At 38.1% G+C, this 19,816-nt stretch overlaps 1 protein-coding gene across 3 annotated transcripts in view; it reads left to right on the forward strand.

The window, feature by feature from the left end:
* IRSp53 (Insulin receptor substrate 53 kDa) overlaps positions 1–19,816 on the forward strand; it is a 213,701-nt gene that overhangs the window by 12,247 nt on the left and 181,638 nt on the right. For 2 of the 3 annotated variants that reach the window (XM_022081336.2, XM_087342539.1), the window contains exon 1: positions 15,958–16,318. The exons of the other annotated variant lie outside the window; for it this stretch is intronic. The gene's annotated coding sequence lies outside the window, so the exon portion shown is untranslated. Of the gene's footprint in view, positions 1–15,957; positions 16,319–19,816 lie in introns of those variants that run through there. 3 annotated transcript variants of the gene reach the window in all.

Raw genomic sequence — 19,816 nt, forward strand, 5'->3', positions numbered from 1 at the left:
CCTTTTCATATTTTTTTCATATTTTCTGAACATAAATTGGCTTACGTAATATTCAAGAACTGAGGCTCACGTTATTTGAATTATGACTTTTTCGTGTCAGAACCACAGTCGGCTCCGTTCCATTTTACACAATAGACCCGTCTCCAGGATCCAGTCAAAACAATTAATAAAACAAGACAGTGCCTTACATTTTTTTTTTGAACTTTCATACGATTCCTTGTACAGGGGCAGTTTTCATTTTTTCTCCTTCCTGTGTTCCCTGCATCGAAATAATCAATCAGCCATTTCTGCTGTCTTCAGCAGTCTGAAAAACTACCCCCGTCCAGTACCAACCCCCGCCAATCTGACCATATTGCCGCTTTCCTTCTTCTCAGTATTAAAGTCTTGGTGAACATGAGATCAATAGATCAGAAGGGGGGCTGTCTTGATCAGCGGGGGTTCAAGGGATGCAGCGTCTGAGTGGTGGCAACATCTTTCTATATCAGTCCGGAACTCTGGTTTCACTAGACGGGGGTCTGAGGGGTGAATGAAACGTAAATTTGTAATGCGATCGTGTGCCCTTTCACTTCGTGACAGGGTGGCTTCCAAATAAATGAGGGGTGGGCAGAGGAACGTTGAATTACTCTTAGGCGAAATAAAATGTTGAACCCTCCGACATGGCACAACGTGCAGTGGATTTTATTCTGAGCAACATGTGAACGTAATGTTTATAAAATTAATGTTTGAGCTATGAAACGAAATCCACAGCTGTCGAAAATGTGAGTGTGAAGTGAGTGGACATCTGGCATTTAAAAGGGAGTACCGGCTGCTCTAAATTAGAAATATACTTTCATTCAAGTAGGTGTGCTGGTCCTATAGAGCAGTGGTATTCAACCATTTTTGTTCGCGTACCCCCCAGATATAATTTCTCTTCAACTTTGTACCCCCAAAGTTGTTGGTGTATAATTCAAGTTATACGTAGTATATAATCTACATCTAAAATAAATTAAATAAATTACATTACTGATTATTCAGTGTTTATCATAAAATAATATATATTTTTTTTAAATTTCACGTACCCCTTAAGATGTCTTCGCGTACCCCCGGGGGTACGCGTACCCCAGGTTGAATACCACTGCTATAGAGAGTGACCTCTTTTGGTAAGGTGATAGTCACTCAATTCTCCGTATTTCATGGAATTCTGAAGTTCGTGTAGTTTCCATGTTACCTGCCATTTTCAATTTACGGGTCTTTCAATCGCATCACAAATTTTGTTCTGTCGATAATCGTGTGCCTTCCGTAAGATTCCGAGATGGTAATACGTAGCACAGCTAACAATATTTATTTTTTATTTCGTTGAAAATAATATCTTACCGACTGTGTTTCAGTGCTTGTGTCAAAAACTTCATTTTCATTTCTGTCCTCTGCAGTGTCTTGTAGGAACGTGGTTGCCGAGCGCGCCTGTGAATTAGTATCTGATAAATAATTTAAATAAATGGTGGTTGGTTGTATAGTTTCAAATATCTGAGTCACAGTGAGGCTAGTGAAGAAATAACACAGGCTTTGCCAAGTGTGGGCCGTATAAGGGGAGAAGACGAAGAATTTGTCGTTTTAGAGCTGATAACATTTGCAATATTTGAAAATTTTAGGCGCGAAATATGACGAGGGGGAAAAAAAGTGGTTTTATTAGGAACAGCAAGCACAGCTTTGCCGTCATGCCTGACCAGGGGGCATCACTGTGAGCTGAATCCTACTGAGCTGCTGTGGCCTCAGATTAAAAAGCGTCCTGAGACTGTGAACTGAGCATGTCACTTCCCTGTCATCTCTCATCGTCTGTTTGTACGTCCGCTTCATACAGATCTTAACCAAAGCGTAGCTGAATGCTAATAAACTCTTACACAAAAGCTGATTCGAAAGTTCGAAATTGATTACTTTCATAAAGAATCTTCTTGCAAGCGTGATCAAACGAAGAGCTGTAGAGCAAACTCTTGTGTTCAAATATAATAGGAAATCTGGAAAGAAATTAATTGCGAAGGCAATAGAATCATAGTGAATATTACGTCACGGAAGTCACAGAAGACGACAAGTGTGGAGAAAAATTAGATGCACTATGCGCCTTTACGTTGTTATTAGACTTGATTTATTCATCTTGTATTTTAAAGTTCAACAGAATCGTCAAAACACTCTGAATTCTGAATTTCTGCAAGCATTTTAACTCGTGGCACTGAGAAAGGTGTGGATTTTTTTCAGTGTGAAGTTATAAATACTTAGCTTCCGATATCTGGAGACGACAGTACGCGTATTTCCGCTGTATTGCCGTGCAGTTGTGCCTACTTCTCCCCTCACCTTTTGCGATAGTACAGAATTGATTTGAAGGCTGCACTTAATTTTGTGTCCTTCCTCGCAGTGCCTTCTTGTTCTTAGCTTTCGTACAGAGCGTGAAGACGGTAGCAAACTAGACTGATTAGCTGCATGAGCCTGTTAGCAGCTGCAGGGGGACTGTGTTTAATGTAAATGAGCTTTACTGTTACTATTGTGTTATGGCTGGTATTTGTTGTCTGAGCGCCATTCACTTTCGACCTTCCTTCCTTGAAGGCCGAATTTAGTTCTCGATGGCTAAAAGACGATGGGTAGAGTTGCAAACGACCTCCGCATTCCATTTGCTACAGTCTCGTTAGTTGCAATCAGATTCTGCAGGTTCTTTGCGTCTGGAGACGTACGAACCTGAGACGTTTAATGGAAGACACTGATTTTTACTGAGATTTTAGGTTACCACGGCGGGGAGTACGAAGGTAGCTGTCTTCCTGGTTGTTGTCACGTGACGTCTGGTGAAAGTACCTCTGAAACGTCGGGACAATTATACCAGTTTGCAGGGCTCAACGATCCAGAATAAGTAGTCTTCTCTAATAGTGTTCTTTATGTATTTGTTCGTTGTTAATCCAGTAAAATAAACCTTCCTGTATAAGAAGAATGTACGAGAAATGTAATGGAAGGTCAAAATTCAGCGTGTTCAATTAACATCCAATCCTGATGAAACACGCGAATAGAGCAAGATTTAATTTGTACCCTGGGAAACGTCTGGTGGCCTGTGATTACCATGACAGGGGTAGTAGACAGTTAACACACGTAAAGAATAGGGGTGGTGGTGGTGAGGGCATTTATCTTGCTCCGAAACTTTAATCCGCCAGGCAGAAAGAGATGGAGCGAGTGCAAGATGTATCACAGGTGGGAGCTACGTACTTAACATCATGGACCTTGCCACCCACTGCTACCGAGGCTCTGCTCCCAAGTTTGCCTCTGTTCGCAGTTTAGGCTAGACGCTGTTTCCTGACACTTCAGCTCATTATAAAGGGTGACATCATAGATTTGTATTCTGCGTACACGTGGTTCAAAATTTTATCATGTTACCAGCTATCCGGACTGAGTTTTGTCGATTCTTCGCTTTAAATGTATGTCAGGATTGTCAGTCTACAGACTTCTCCTTCCAAATCCTTAATAGCGTCGTGTAGGACATTGTCCATTGTCTGAGGTATATTGATACACACGACGTTTCGGGACTTACGGTTTCTATCCCGACCGTTGTCGCAGATAAAAGAGTGTGTCAGTATTTTAACACACACTTGGAGATGGCAGTACGGACAACTCCCAAAACGTCGTGTATATAAAATATATCACGACAGTGAGCAATGTCCCTTTTAGTATTTCTTAAAGTTCTTGACACTTATTTTTAATTAGTACACTGTTATGTTGAGCGTTGTTTTTTTTTGTCTGTGGTAGGCTGGATTTAATGTAGGCCTTCCCGTCTTTTCGGAAGTTTAAGCGTAGTATATTTCCGAAACGTCGTTCATATTATTTAGCTCCATACATCCGACAATGTACAATGCGAAATAATTGTTATGTGGAATTGCTGAATTTTCTAAGAAAACTAAAAAGCAGCCATGTTCACCGCAGATTTCGGAACGAAGCCATGATGCGTCGATCTCGGGGACTAACTCGTTAAGACGCTGATAGTCGTTTAGCTGGCCAATAAATTTCCTTGTCATTTACCGTATCCGGAAACTCGTTACTGTGTTTACAAGCCAGATGAATCCAGTCCACCCGAACATGCGTTATTCTGCTTATGCAAGGTCCGTTTTAATATTAAAGTTCGTACTATGAGCACACATCTGTGCGGCCTATTCCATTCTGGTTAACCGTCTCAAATTCTGTATGAATTTTGTATTTTTATCATTCTTACTGTGCCTCATACATCTCCTCTTTGATTTGGTTGTCCTTATGGATAGCTCAGTCAGTACAGTGACTAGCTACGGGCTGGACGACCGGGGTTCGATCCCCGACGGGGGGCAGAGGATTTTTCCTCTAGCCTCTGCGTCCAGACTGGTTCTGGGGCCCACCCAGCCTCCTCTACAATGGGTACCGGGGTCCTTTCCCGGGGGTAAAGCCGGCCGGGGCGTGATGCTGACCACTCACCCCCATCTAGTGCCGAGGTCAAGGAAGAGAGGAGCTATACCTCCACTCACCCCAAACGCCTACATGGCGTATAGTGGGACAAACTTTTACTTTACTTTACTTTACTTATAATATTTAGTGACGAGTACAAATTATTTAGCTCCTCTGTATAGAGATTTGTTTTCATCTTCCGTATGAATATTTCCCTCGACATTCACACATGAAGCACAGTCGGTGTTATTTTCTTAATTTGAAAGACTGAGTGTCACGACCATCGCGATGGTTAACTTAATTCCCTTTAGCGGTGGGTCTCAAAATTCATTTGTAACTGTCATGACTTCTTTCCAACAGCGCACAGATGCGGTAATTCCAGTTCCTACTTTAGTTAACGCGGTTTCTTTTTAATTACAAACATCACAGCGTGCAGTCCACGTGGAATTTTGTACACACAGCAGTTTTTTAATTCTTTCGATTGGTTATTGGTTTCCCCGATCGGTTTACATGGAGTGGATGGCAATCAAAAATAACGCACAGTTTTAATGCAAAAGTATGGGGAGATATTTTTTATTTTAAATTAAAAATTGAAAAACCATTCCGACGAGTGAATACTGTATATCAGAACATGCTGTCTACAACGTGGCCCAAAATTCAGGCACCTGTGGATTCCATACCATGTACTGTTAGTGGTTAGGACATAAAAGGACCTAACACCTAGGGAACTCTGTTGAAATAGATACTACTGCAAAGAAGATATTATTTTCTGAGATAGGCTATTGTATTGTAGAATTCTGAGAATCTGAAATTTTACTCCGTGGTGGAATAATGATTCGCGGGGGCAAGATTGCATAACTCTGAGGACAGTGTTCAACTAAGTCCTAATCTACCATGAACCTCGCTTTAATTTATTCTTATTTCGACCCAGGTCCTTAGTGATAAGCCAGCATCTAGCTACCTGAGCTGTGGCAACACACCAAAGAAATTAAGAGAATCTGAGTGTGTTCGTAAAACTAGTGTGTTTCCAGTGACCTATGATATTGAAGGGATATTATATAATTTTTCCTATTACGCAGAGATTAAATTCGATACGGTCGATGACGCTAGTAGCGAAGGCGTCGAAGTGACAAATTGACTGTCGTGATGCAGTCGAAACTACATCGTTATCTGAATCGAACATGCAAACGTATGGACGAATTCGGTATAAACCGTTATACTTGTTTATGCAGTCTGTTGGAATTAATCATTTAAATATACGGGTTTAATTTTATCTCAGAGCTTATGGAGTGTGTTATGCACCATACGGATAGAAACCCACTACTGTGAAATTTGATAGAAAGTGGTAAACACTGTTTATTTCACTAGGGTTTAATTTAAAAAATATGATATTTCTGTTGGGGGCAGAAAATAAATCTGTTAGTGACATGTTTTATTGAGTACATTTTTGTGTCATATCTTAAATTAACAGAAAAAGCTTGCCGGCAAACGTTGTTACTGTAAATTATTTCTTATCTGTTTGTTCTATTTTTTTCGTTGAACGAAATATATGCTTTGTGAATATGCTTAGAACATATTTTCAAGTGATGAATTAAAAATAATGTGTCTGGGATGTGCCAATCGTTTCCCGATTTCAACGTAGAGACATTACTCAGGTAATTTCACTATGCAGAGGAAAGCGACCAAACATCGATATGAATGGCCGATCTCTAGGTAGATTGTAGAAATTTCACTGCTCTAATACTTTAGTTTTAATAAGGAAATACACATTTGAACTGAATTAGGTCCATACGGTGAGGTACTTCATGATTTATATAGCTTATTTAACACTGGGGCATTGGTGAAGTCTCGGAGACTGTGATGTGCTGGACGTTTCGGTAGGATGGGGCAGATAAGGAACAAATACAGACTTTTAGCGTGGTAATCTGTTGGATAAGTTGCATTAAATGACCAAGAAGGAGATGTGAAGATAACATTAAGGTGGACCTTGAGGAGGTTGATTTGGTGTTCAACTTTTCGAGTTCCCTTGCATGCGTTAGTGTCATTTGTGGCTAAAGTTCGAAGCTACGAACAATTGTACATATTTCGGCTTTTCGACATTAATAACGGCTTGTCATCATCGATGAGAAAGCTTTGAGCGTGATTGTAACATTTATAATGTAAGGCCGTAACTAGACGTAAACCAATAATTAATCTAGATTTGCGGTCTATACATTTCACAGTGGTTACGTAAAGTTCCACTGTTCCACTTTACTATAGAGACATGAAGGAACAGACATTTTCTGTGGCTGTGGTTAAGTGTTGATAAAAACTATACAAGTGATTCTGTTACAGACCCACAAACGTAGGGAAAGTTAGGTGTTAGAAAGGACGGCAGATGGAGGTCCTGTTATACCACATTGCATGGTTAATTACGTATTTATTTCATTTTTGTTGAGAATCGTTGGTTGATTTTACATTAAATAATTTTTATAAAAGATAGTTCTTGTACTGCTGTGATGCTAGGTCTGATGTCTGCTGCAGGCTTAATTTTAAAAAAAAAACGCTTTTCGGATTTAGGTTTAGGATAAGGTTTTCTGATATTAAACTTAGTATCATGATATTGTACCGGCATTTCTTTTCGTCTGCAGCTTTTATTCAGGAAAATCTTTACAGGGTTTCGATCGTGTTTTTGATTGGTAATCTTGTGTGATAAATTTAAGTTTGATAATTTATGTCTAATATTTACTAACTTATTTTGAGATCAGGTGTTTATCAGTTCTCTCAGAAACTGCTCTTCCAATGAAACGTTAGTACGTAATATTTAATACAAATTTCGTTTATTTTGAAACGGTTTTGTGTAATGTCACGTTTTCCATTTAACTGCAAATGGACACAAAAACAGCCCTAGAAATCGTTTTATTAAGACAGTGTAAATTTAAAAATAATTTTCAACAGACGTTGAATAGGCGAATCTGAACGGACATTTCTCAGTGAGCGACGGAGAGACGTATTTTATGCTTACGTGTGAATACGTCAAATTGAACCAAAGAAACACTTTTATGCCAGTGATTATTGAGAATGCGGACAGGTTCAAATTTCAAGAAAAATTCTCCGCAGACTGACAAGGAATGGAAGTCAAATAGAGGAAGGAACAGTAAATTAAGTTGCAGGTGACTCGCCCTCGGTCAGCTTAGGGCTGGTTAGTCTCTGTGTTCGTTCTGCATTGGTTTACAGTGTAGAAAGAACGAAGTTTCGATCTTTGCAGGATTCGGTCTAGTAAACCTTTCCTCGGTCTCTCCTCTTATTCGGGAGGTTTGCCTAGTGATCGTCAAATATGTCTGAGGGCTTTTTTGGTTTTACTCAGCTCCCTCAGGCAGATGCTGTCATAATTGAACCAGCTTCAAAAAGCTGGACTTAATCTCCTTTCACCTTTAAGTCTCTTGCTCATATTTCGAGGTAGTTGAATTGTAATGATGAAATGTAACACACACACATGCAAAGGAGCATTCTGTGACAGAGTCAATATTGCTTCTTTTTTGGTTACTTCCCTCTTCAATTTGTTCCACTTTGTTCAAACCACCGTCTGTCAGGAGGGAGTTCGTTCTATTACTTTCTGCAGAAAGAAATAAAATAAAAAATGTGTTGTTTCTCTGTGTAGCGAAACTGACGAGGTTCAGATGCGGTATTAAGAAGGATGTAATAATGTACATACAGGCTTACACATAAAGCCAGTGGTGAGAGTTGAACTTTTTTTCTTTTTTGCCAAAGAATTGTGAAAAAATCTGAAAACGCTGCGTATACAGAAAGGGGGTGGTGAGGATTCTTTGAAACTTTTTAGTCCTTTGAAGTGAAACGATATAAATTTGTAGTTTTTTTTAAAAAAAATTGTTTCGCGTTTTTTCCTCCTTTTATAGTAGTTCAGAATTATGCACGTGTTACATTAAACAGAGTTTTATTTCAAATAGTGATCTCGAACATGAAATGCAGATGTTGACTCTAATTATTATAGATTTATTACTCGATTAGATTATTTATTTGTCAGCTGTTATTTTTTTTATTGTGTACTGGAAAAAGTTTGCTCTAGTGCTGGTACGTGTCTTCTTTCTTAGTTTACACGCGAAAAACTAATTTATTTCCATGACTATACAAAAACACGAAGCTGATATTTCAACTGCACAACTTCTTAACGTAGAATGATATAAGTATACGATAAAGAGTAGTGAATAATTAAGGATTTGGAATTAGGCAGTAGTGGCCTGATTTAAGACACTGTTTCACCGGACACCTGAGTAATGCCTCAGATTAGGTCCGGCAGAATTTATCACTTATAAAAATGTATAAACAAACTTGACGTTTGCACCAATATGTGCTTCGTGTCATATCAGCAGCTTTTTTAATTTGTGATTTATAATTTCTTTAAATCGGGACTTAATTTTGACTCAACCTGTATAAACAGACGAACGAAAATATAAAAGATATGAGGGACTTATCGTAGGAAGTTATTGAAAATACTGGAATAAAAATAAATCTCATCCTCTTCGACATTTTTGTCCCTAAGGGATTTTTAATTTCTTATAACATTTTACTTCAATATGACTGGATTCAATTCAAGATAATGAATTTACAAATGGCTTTTATTTTAAAATTATGGATGGAATAGGAATTAATCGACATTCACATGTTTTTTTTAATAGAATAACTAGGTTTCCAATCCCTTCATGAAGCTACGATAATGACCAGTTACAATTCATATATGTTTATGCCTGTAAGTGCGTGTTAATTAAAGACTTACGTTTCTGCCCGGAAATATCAGATTTAGGAGGAACAAGGCAATGACGTAGTTGTGCAAGAAGACTCAGTATCGTTTGTATATGAAGCATCAAGTGACCATTATAGCGAAAGTGAACTTAAACCGTTTCTTTCCCGAATCGTATCATATAATCCTACACGAGCTTAGCAGAGAGGCGCAGGGGTCATGTGTGAAAATGAGATTAGGTCGGACTTGTATCCAGATGGCTGTTTCAGTCCGCTGTGACACGAAATTAAATGCTATCCATTAAAAAATCATATTGAGTTAGGAACTGCTGCATATTCGTTATGCCAGTCGAACAAAACCGATGCTGTCAAACAGAGATGACGCTTTTCCAGGATCGAAAAATAATTACAAAAATGTTTTAATTGAAGTATAAATTCGTAAGTTATAGGAAAGCCGAGAGAGGAAATATGTTTTTATAATAACAGTTAGTTAAAGAACTGATTTGTCTGCAATCGATATTCATTATCATCTTCAAACATGAGGGCAAGTTTTTTTCGCTTCAGAAATAACAATAGTTTAAACACCTCAACTGAGATGGTTTTCTGTTATGCTGGACAGTTCCCATTTCTGGTTTATATCTATTGCAAAATTTACCTTAATTTTAACATCGCTACCATCCTACCAGGATTCTAGAAGAATTTCATAATTAACTTTCAGTTAATTTGAGTATTTCTCATATATTATTTTCTTCCATAAGTTGACGTGTCCATAGAAATATATTTACATTTTGCGTATGGGGAATTTGGAATTTTAAATACTTATTTGTTTAAGACACTTGTTGAGAGGCTTTCGCTGCACCGTGTAGTCTGGTAGAAGTTTACCGACGTTTCAGAGGGCCTTGCTGCCTCAGTTATAAGGAAAAACGCTTTTCATAATATCTGTCTAACGTAAATTACTAATTATTCTTCGATGATTTAACTACGGTTTGAGTCGAATTTTCATTCTTGTGTTTAAAGTTGACAACACAGGAGTATAATAATGGTAATAAATTTAAGCCAGGATAGTCTCCAACCAAGCGCCTCGTAAATAGAAGTCCAGAAGGTCGCTGCTGCACCATACTGCTTGGTTCTACATTTGCTTAAGCTTAGTTTTGAGAATGGGGTCTTTAAGAGCGCGGTTTCATTTCACGAATTCTCTTTTGCCCTGAATGCAGCGACATATGGCAGGGATTGGTTTGTTGTGAACGCAGCTGTACTCTCTGACCACATGCATTTTTATGTCAGCAAGTCTGAATATCTGTGGATATTATTCAGTGGTTTTGTGAAAGTATGTTTCGACATTTTGGGTCACACTCAGTGCTTTGGAAGCGTTGCTTTTGTTGTCGGAATGACGTGGCGTTTCTCTGAGGTTGACCAGCTGGCCGGATGTAATTTTGTATCGAGTATAAAGATATCGTCATATGTGCAATTTTTTCTCTCAAGACTCTTGTTGAAGCTGAGTGTGCCAGAAACATGCTATATTTGTGTTTCATTTTGCATATTACATTCGGTCTAGCAGCAAAGATTTCTTACTTTCGTCTTATTTGCAGTTTTCAATGTTCGAATCTAGTCCCCTAGGGACATAACACCTCCTCAAAAAAAATTAATCCTGTAATGATATAGGATTTCATAACCTCAAGTTGGATTGAAGTTAAGATATTTTACAGTCGTGAATAAAACAATTTCAGACAGATAACTTAGGAATGCAAACTTTCCTCGCAGTTAACATATCGGTTCTTCTAGGACGAACTATTTGCTTATGCTAGACCGGACGCTTTATCAATCTCGTTTCATGCCAACTCACTGTCCTATGCATATATATAGTACGCTTGTCTGCCACTTTCGTTGTTCGTCCTGTGACAGCTGATTAACCTTGTCGGTTCGGGGATTGAAATGCGAGCTACGGTTTATTAAATGCTGAAACGTAGTCAAATTCAATATTGGCTAAGGTTAAATCATGATGAAGTAGTCGGGGGAATACAAGCTGCTGGTAGAATTTAATTACGTAAGCCATGTAAATTCAAGCTTTAAAAATAGTGAGATATTTTTAGACTTTGCAGAAGAAAATAAATTGGAACAGCGCAGATTTATTTCGGTAGATTAATAATGAAAATAATTTAATTAATGACATTAATGTATTTTAAATGATATACCGTATACTCATGAAATATACAGAATATATGTATCATTATATTATTATCTGGCCTATATATGACGTCGAAAAATATATCCTTAAGCAAAATGAGGTATTTAGTATTCACAAATAATTTAAAGCAGGGGAATATACTGACAGGCTCAGCGACCATAAGCTTATCAAGAAAGACCTTACTTTATGGGTTAATAAATAGTTGATCTTGTAATATTTGGCACAGTCATTGATCTGAAATTTATTCCATGTGTCTTATTTAACGACATTTCATCGTCTACAAATGTTAGGTCTATAACGATGATTGACAGCATGAATAATTAATTTAGAAGGATATGGAAGGAAGTGACAGAAATGAATCATTGTTTTTAAGGTATTAGAAAAAACTTCTACCGCTCTCACCAGTGCCTTTATGTCACATCACAGGGACAGAGTTGTTCCCTGAAACGTCGGTGGTATTTAATCACGTGACACGATTGGTAGCCCAAGAAGGCTTTGTTAATGTCGCTCTCCGTGAAACGTTTATTTCGTATTTAAGGCAGTATTTAGGCTTTATGCCTCAAGTAATAAAGATGCAACATATGGTACTAGATTCCCGAACCGACACTCATATTGACAATTTTTGGATTGAGAAATAGCATTTTTGCTCCAAAAAAAGTGGGTCTGTTTGCTTTTCAGTGTGTAAATTAAGGCTAAGACCAGATTATACATTTCCGGTCACTGTAGCCTTAAGCTGAGTCTCATTAGAAGATAAGATACCTACGAGAATTAGAGACGCGAGGAAGTGCTCAAAGGGAAATTAAACTGGGGCAGGGACTTACCCCGAGGATGTACAGATCCGTTCCGCGGCTGTAATCATGTCTCGTAAGTTCGTGGTTTGCGGGTTGACCTCACAAGCTAAGCTTGTGATGTGTCCTTGATCCAGTCACAGGCACAGGCACGGGGAAAAATGCAATAGGCTACACAGAATCGATTTTGAGATTTTATCTTGTTTCCTCTAGCTCACAGACATAAACTTGGAAGTCAATTTTTCTTCGTGTGAAGACATATATAGGCCTACCTATGTGTTCAATTACTTTGTGGTGTATATCGCTGTTCACAGACCGAAAGTAATCAGTGTTTTTATGGCTTAAATACGTAATTTTAATAACACAGTTATATATATATATATGGGTCTAAGAAGGCTTAAGTTGTATCGACTTAAGCCCTTTTTGCAGAACATGCAGATGTAATTATTGAAGGGCGGTGATTATAAATGGCGAATAATTAAGGAAAGACGAGGTTTTTTTCCGCTTTCATGGCACGATACCAGTGTCAGTTTAGTGAGATTGACGATTACTAAGTCTGTGGTATTTAACAACGCTGTGTAACGTCGAAAATTAGTATATGGCCCAAGTAACTTTGCTGTATGCGAGAAATTTAGAACAGCAGATGCATTTATGGAAAGGAGTTAATTAATAAAAAAATACTGGAAAATATTCAAAATCAGGAAACCAGAACAGTAGGTTCAGTTGAGTGCATAATGTCGAATTACAGGAAACGTTTCGTTTGCAGGTCATGTACTTCCTCAAGAAACTTGAAAGGAGGAGAATGATACATACGAAAAAAAACCTGATACGGAAATGCGTACCAACTGTCTTGTCGTAGGAATACAAAGAATGCAGCTATTCTAGTTCCTTGGTAAGAAAATACAGCTCTAGTTGCAGGACAGAACTCTGTTTTATCGATTCACTGAGCGATGGAATTGTCTTACGAGAATCGTCCCTTGCACGTATAAAGTTGACGCTGTTCATTTTCTATAAAATATGTATAAGCTCTTGTTTGGTCACACATGTAATGTATCTGACTTGTCACAACTTGAAGTGATGAGACCACTTGAAAGACGCGGGAGGGTAATTTTGAAATAATTTTTAAAGAAACTAGATGGGGGAACAGCCTCCTTACCGGGTCCACGGCGATGAAGCCGTTCAGTTCCAAGAAAGGCGGTGTTTATCATGACAAGGTGAAGGAGTCTTAGATCATAAAAGCTCCGTTGTTTCACGTCCTACCGTGTTTTGATAGGCAAAGTGAAAGCTGTCCTTGTTCACCGTGAATACACAGGAGGGGCAGTGTCAGTTTCTGGCTCTGACCGATTAACTGACCAGCAATGATAGTCTGTAAGAGGCTGGGTGGGTCTCATATCAGCTGTGGACAGTGTCAGAGAGAAATGTTTCTGCTTATGTCGAGAATTTAACGATGATCATTCAGCCGATGAACGAAGGTATTTCTTGTCTGAACATGACAGCAAAAACTTCTTTACGATCTATTAGTAGGAAATGAGGTTATTTGTACGTTAAGTGCAGTCTTCAAAACTGTGTCACTCTTGAAATGAAACGTGCAGGATTTACTGACACCGCACGAAACATTATATAGCACCAATACAAATACGATGGCTATTCGCCTGGACGGGCAAGTACGCCCCGGCCAAGTGGCTTGAATGTTTGCAGCGAATCCAGGTTATCTTGAAACCGAATCACAGTTCTAACAACATTGGAAGTGGAGAATGTACTCCTTGGAGTACACTAAAATTACAAAGGTGTTCTTTAAACCGCAGCACGGACTATGACGTCAGCAGGGCAGCCAAGCGAACGTAAATGTTCCTCGGCTTCCGTCAAAGCAGGACATTCTTGACAAGCTTGTGACAATCTTCTTAAGACACGTGCTAGCCTGAAGAGATATCCAGTTAGTTAAATAAATTTAGTTAGTTTTGTATTTAACACGATTTGGCCAGTGAAATGACATGCTGCTCTACTGCCCACGAGTCTAATAATTATTCTTCATCAGTTGGCCAGTTTTAATTACAGAATCAAAATTTCAGTCATTTGTCATCGTCACAGACACCAAGAGACCCGAGGATGCTGCTAACCGGTGTTCTGTAATGATTTTGTAACCTTGACCGCAGACAGAGCTCCTACAAACCCCCCTCCCCCAAAACCAGGGCGACATTGACAGGATAAAATATGATTAGAAAGGAAATATCTGACACCCCCGTGTGTTATTTATGGATCAATGTGATTATTTCCTAATTTATTTAACGATGCCTTCTCAGCTGAAGAAACTATACAGCACCGAATGCAAGGTTGATTGTAAATTAAAAATTTGGAAGCATTTGTGAGTGGTTGTGGTCTATTTTAAGATACTATTTCGTAATTTTATTTGAGAGTCTGAGGACCACCACTTAAATCTCAGACAGAATATCCATGTTTCTGAACTGTAAGAATGAGTATTGACTATTGAACAGTAATGTCCTGTCTAATGACATTTAGTTAATTGTTTTTTTGAAGATTATTTCCCTCTTTCATGCCAGACTTAAATCCTCGAATTCCTCGTTTCTGCAGATTAGATTATCTGTCACATCGGAAGTGGACTCCAGATATATCCTAAGCCTTATATGACAATGGTATTTGTACTTACTTAAATACTGTCTTTACTGTCTTCACTTATTCTTCTGTAATTGGTCAGTAAACTTTGGAAAGTCACTTTAATTTTGCTTGACGCCGAACACGGAACGAATTAAAAATCTTTGAATCCGTCTCAGCGCTACTAATGCAAGACAAAGGGACTGTATCACCACAACTGCTTAAGGAATCTGAAAAACAAAAGACCGTATCAGTTTCATTTGTTTTATTCTTTTGTGCAACAGATCGAATGAAATCGGTGATGGATGGTCATGAATAATGAATTTCAAGGGATTACAGTGTCATGACCTATATGCAAGATACTTTTCAATCCTCAGCTAATGACAACATGAAGAATCCACAGTAAAGATTTGTTTTTGGGTTAATGATCCTAGAGATGCAGAGGAAATGAAGCGTGCTGGAACTGTGTGTGGGACGGAAATCCTCGACCTCGTGACCCAAGAACAACTGCGTTGTTCTTCTTCTTAATATTATTGTGTTCGAGGGCCTCCTTACATTAAAAGCCAAGTCTTGTTGTGTGCATAAGAATCGGTTTCGAGTAAAGTGCAGTTGCACTTAGGTAGAAATGGAACTGAAATAAAAAGTCAGAATGAAGTAAATTATTTCCAGGACGCAGTCGAAATTAGTAGTTTAATGTAGAAGAATCCTTCTTGAGAAACTAGTATTTGAAGATAACTGAATGCAAGGATTTTGCTCCGCATAATCTGGTAGAAGATTACCGACGTTTCAGAGGTTCTTTCTATCTGTATCATTAGACTACACGACGCAATATCCTAGAAGAAAGCTTTTTTCGTAATTTAACTCTGCGTGAATAATTCTTTCGATTAACCACTCCACCACTCAGCCCCCGTTTACGCCGATTAAACGGGAGTCCACTGTACATTTTAACCGTCCCATTCCTTTTACATCTAGGTCTTTCAAGTAGTTTGCTACGTTCAGGTATCCTACCAAAATTTAGTATGTATTTCTCATCTCCAAACACATCTTCTCAGAAGCGAGATTGTTGTTGTAGATGCCGATGAAGAAGCTGAATTCTTCAGTTGTCCAGGGCTCGAAGCCAGTACTGCGTGTACAGTCCGGCCAACCAATGGCTGGCAGGATTGCGCGCTAGCTTTCTCCCACGGCTCAGCCTTGTTCGTTCACTGAGTGCGCGGGTCGCGTTCGTCAGTACCGTCGCGTCTCTCGCACGTTCTGTACGTAAATCGTGCTGCGACTTGAAACAATTGCCGCGCGCACTCCGTGAATATCGTACTGTTACGCTTATGCTCAAAAAGTGCGTCCGAGAGTTATATATCCATTTGCCGGTGTAAGAATAACAATGTTTTAATAATTAGGATACCGTGTAAAAGTTGGGGATTTAAATATTTGTTTTATGTGTACTTTCTTCAAAAAAACAAAACTCGAGTAATTTTTGTATTTAGTGCAGCGAAGAGAGATGTGAAGTTGCTGTGTTGTGTTTTATGTATTTCGAAGTTTCCGCCATATACATCCATAAGGAAACATTTGTATGCAGGGACTTGTAAGTGGATTAATTGTAATTGACCTAGTCCTGTTTCACATAAAAGGAATCTAAACATTTCAGGTGCTAAAAAGAATTGAAATTTATATTTTCATTTTAATATCAGGCTGCCGTCATCATAAAGAGGTTATTACTTCGGCTTCGAATAAGGAGGTACTTGGTTTGAATCTCACGAACGATACTGGTTGTTCTGATTCCAGTGGTTTTTCACACTCTGTCACACCAATTAAATTCTAGACTAGAGTCTTAAAATGTGCCACGGCAGCTTGATTTCATATCCTTTTAATTTCGTTACTCTAATGCATCACGCGGTTTCTTATTGAACCTGATTTAACTAATGCTGTCGAAAAAGCGTCGTTAAATAAAATATGAAATAATATTATCCGTAACTATTTAAATAATCTTAAAAAGATATGAAGTGTATCTTTATATATTTGTCTAAAGAATCCTATGAAATTTACGAAATAGCCAATTAATATTAGAATTATCCTGTTTTGTGGTGATGAAGACCCTATATTCCATAAAGTACATGAAGACATACCCTTATTTTTTATGAAGCAAATGCATAATGGTTAGCCCGTATATGACTCTGTCTGCCTGACCTTGTTTTACTGCGGAAGGTACTGGACAGATTTCGACGAATTTTAGCATTGAGGTTGTGAACCATATTTTGAGAGAATGTAATCTTTTTCCAAATCGGCCAAAAATAATCCCTATGTTATACGAAACTTGAACTGGAGTGAATAGATTTTATAAAAGAAAATAGTCCATCGCCAAGAGATTTCTGTATGACGATCAATAAATTTATTTTGTGTCACTTTTATATATTGTGAATATTAAACGACATAAAATGAGACTTCTTTTGCCACAGTTCAGTGTGTGGTATCTGCACTGAGATTAATTTTTCTACAATAGATTTGCTTCTTAAATAAATGCATATCATAGTCAATGAGGCATGTGAATTAGCAGAGAAAACGTTTGGAGAATATGTCAGCTACAGTGCAGTCTTGTAGATCGCTTATTACCACTTAAGTAGCTACTTAAAATGCCATGTGCCCTTCAACGACACAAGGGGAGTGTACTCACTTCGCTTAAGAGTCTCTGGGTGACAGTAATTGACAAAAATGCTATTTAAATTAAAGGTATTCTGAGATTATAATCATTTCAAAGTTCCCTGTGGTTTGAATAGTAGCTCTGTAGGATTTGAGGTTTTCGCGGAGTAGAGTGTGAAGATGGCTGTCTTCAGTAGCTCAGTATCTTGCTTCATACCCACCAGGTACCAACTTCAGAACAATCTGTGGTGGTTCGTTTATTTCCAGTCGCAGTGAGGAAATTATAAATTGGTACGGCCCAAATACGAGGCAGGTGTCAAGGACGTCCAGTTAGCTCGGGGAACATGTAATTGTCTTCCTGTGTCAGACGTCGTAATGCGGACTGTGCACTAGCAGAGACTCAATCGGGTGACCGCTTAATACAAGGCAGACGTTAGAAATGTCTTTATCTTAGAATTTATCCGTTGTTAGTTGAAATTTTAATTATTAAAAAAATACACCGCTTTACGGTGGGTGAACGGGTATGAATGGAGGACATCTATCATGTTTGATCCGGAACACCGAGCTACTCTCGATGTGAGGGGTCCTCACTACAGGCTTATATCAGAAGACGAAATAAGATCTGTCTCCCGAAACGTCGTGGCTTGAAAATAATCAGTATTTAAACTGCTGTTGGATAAAGTCCCAAACAGAGAAACTAGTTATACAGTAGCCTTGTCAAAGACATTTAGATAAAAAGGAAAAAATTACATGTCACTTTTTAAACGTGTTCTGCGCATGAGAATGGAATACGTTGATTAACAGAAAAATTAATTTTTCACGCTCGTTAATACGATTTTACGTATCAGGGGCAGAAGTCACTACTCCACAAGAATATAGAAATTTATTGAATAAAAATTTACTTGGATATTATCCATCGTCTAGTAATAAAACGTAAAACGACGTTTCGGAGATGGGGCTCTATCTCCGTCTTCAGGTTCCTACTCAGTTGGGCCCACTAGATAGAGCTAATCCCTATCTCCGGACGTTTTTTACGTTTTATTACTAGACGATGGATAATATCCAAGTAAATTTTTATTCAATTGACTCTTCACCATCGTCAAGAAGTTTTAGATTTGATATAGAAATTTATTATTTCATCGGATCTGGTAACTGAAGTTATTCTGGCAACAACACCAGGTCAATAATTTTTGGGTCCATTGAACGACCTGTAGTTATTGTAGGATTAAAATCCGCTGTAGATCTTTCTAGTACACTTCGTCTGACTGTGTTAATTTTGTAATTGATTCGATTAGTTAAATAGTCTGTGAATCCTAATAGTACCTTCGAGTTTTGTAGGAGTTTTAGATTTTTGTGTTTTGGCAAGATCTGTATCATATTTTAGTATCTAAATGGGTTTCAGGCATAGAAATTTTTAGACGTCTCGTTAAGTCGAGTCACTGAACTAGCTGCGTCCACTCATCAACTTGTGTTAAGATGGAATAACAACTTCAGACTTGAATTTACCATTTTCTGGACTGTTTGTCATTCCTGACGTTTTAATATCAAAAATAAATATGGTCCTGAATTCCGTAATTACAGAAACAAGTATACAATTTTTGTATTGAGCATATAATGTACATAAGGGCGATAAGAAATGCTTACAAAATTTATCAGAAAAAGATAAGACCACCTGGGAAACATAGATGCAGATGGATCATATTAAATTGGCTTTAAAATCGGTGGGATAATGTGGACTGGATTCATATAGTTCAGAATAGAGTCCAGTAACAATAACTTGTAGAAATATAAATGAACCTTCGGCTTCCATAAGATGCGGAAAAATTTCTAGAGTAGCTAAGCGACTGTAAGGTAATAGGAACATGGCAGTGTCATAAATATAGTCCTTCCTATGTGCTCCTCAGATTTGTTACAGACCTGAAACTGGTTATCCATACATAATCAAGCTACTGCATAATGTCACATGTCACACTCTTATTTTAAGATAGGTTGGATCCTTACCTATTCCCCATGTACACACTCAATTTCTACGTGCCAAACACAGTTTCTGTGATGTACGAATGTTGAAATCCCTTTATTAAATTGAGGCTCGATTTGTTCAGCTAGTTTACGAGATGCTGAAGACGTCTGGTTGGCTGGCGAAAAACGTGTTCCAGTTAAATGGAAGTTTGCACAGAAGTTGTCATCTCGCTGAAGCATACCGACGTAAAATGTAAAAATCCAAACAAAACTGTGACATGAGCAGGAAAACAGGTTTTATTACCACATTAAACAAAATTGGGTTTGATATGTGAATTCCTTTATTCATCAAGCCGAAATTTGTTTGAATTTTGGAAAAGTTAAACGTGTCTTACATCATCTAAAGTTTGAATTAGAAGACTGACAGTAAAATGCACACACTAGGAATTAAGACGACATTTACTTAATGGGAGTATGGCCCTGAATA

This window comes from Zootermopsis nevadensis, unplaced genomic scaffold (genome assembly GCF_977971745.1).
Source record: "Zootermopsis nevadensis isolate Lab colony 2312 unplaced genomic scaffold, Znev_1.0 Znev_ptg000003l, whole genome shotgun sequence".
Classification (NCBI taxonomy): Eukaryota; Metazoa; Arthropoda; class Insecta; order Blattodea; family Termopsidae; genus Zootermopsis; species Zootermopsis nevadensis.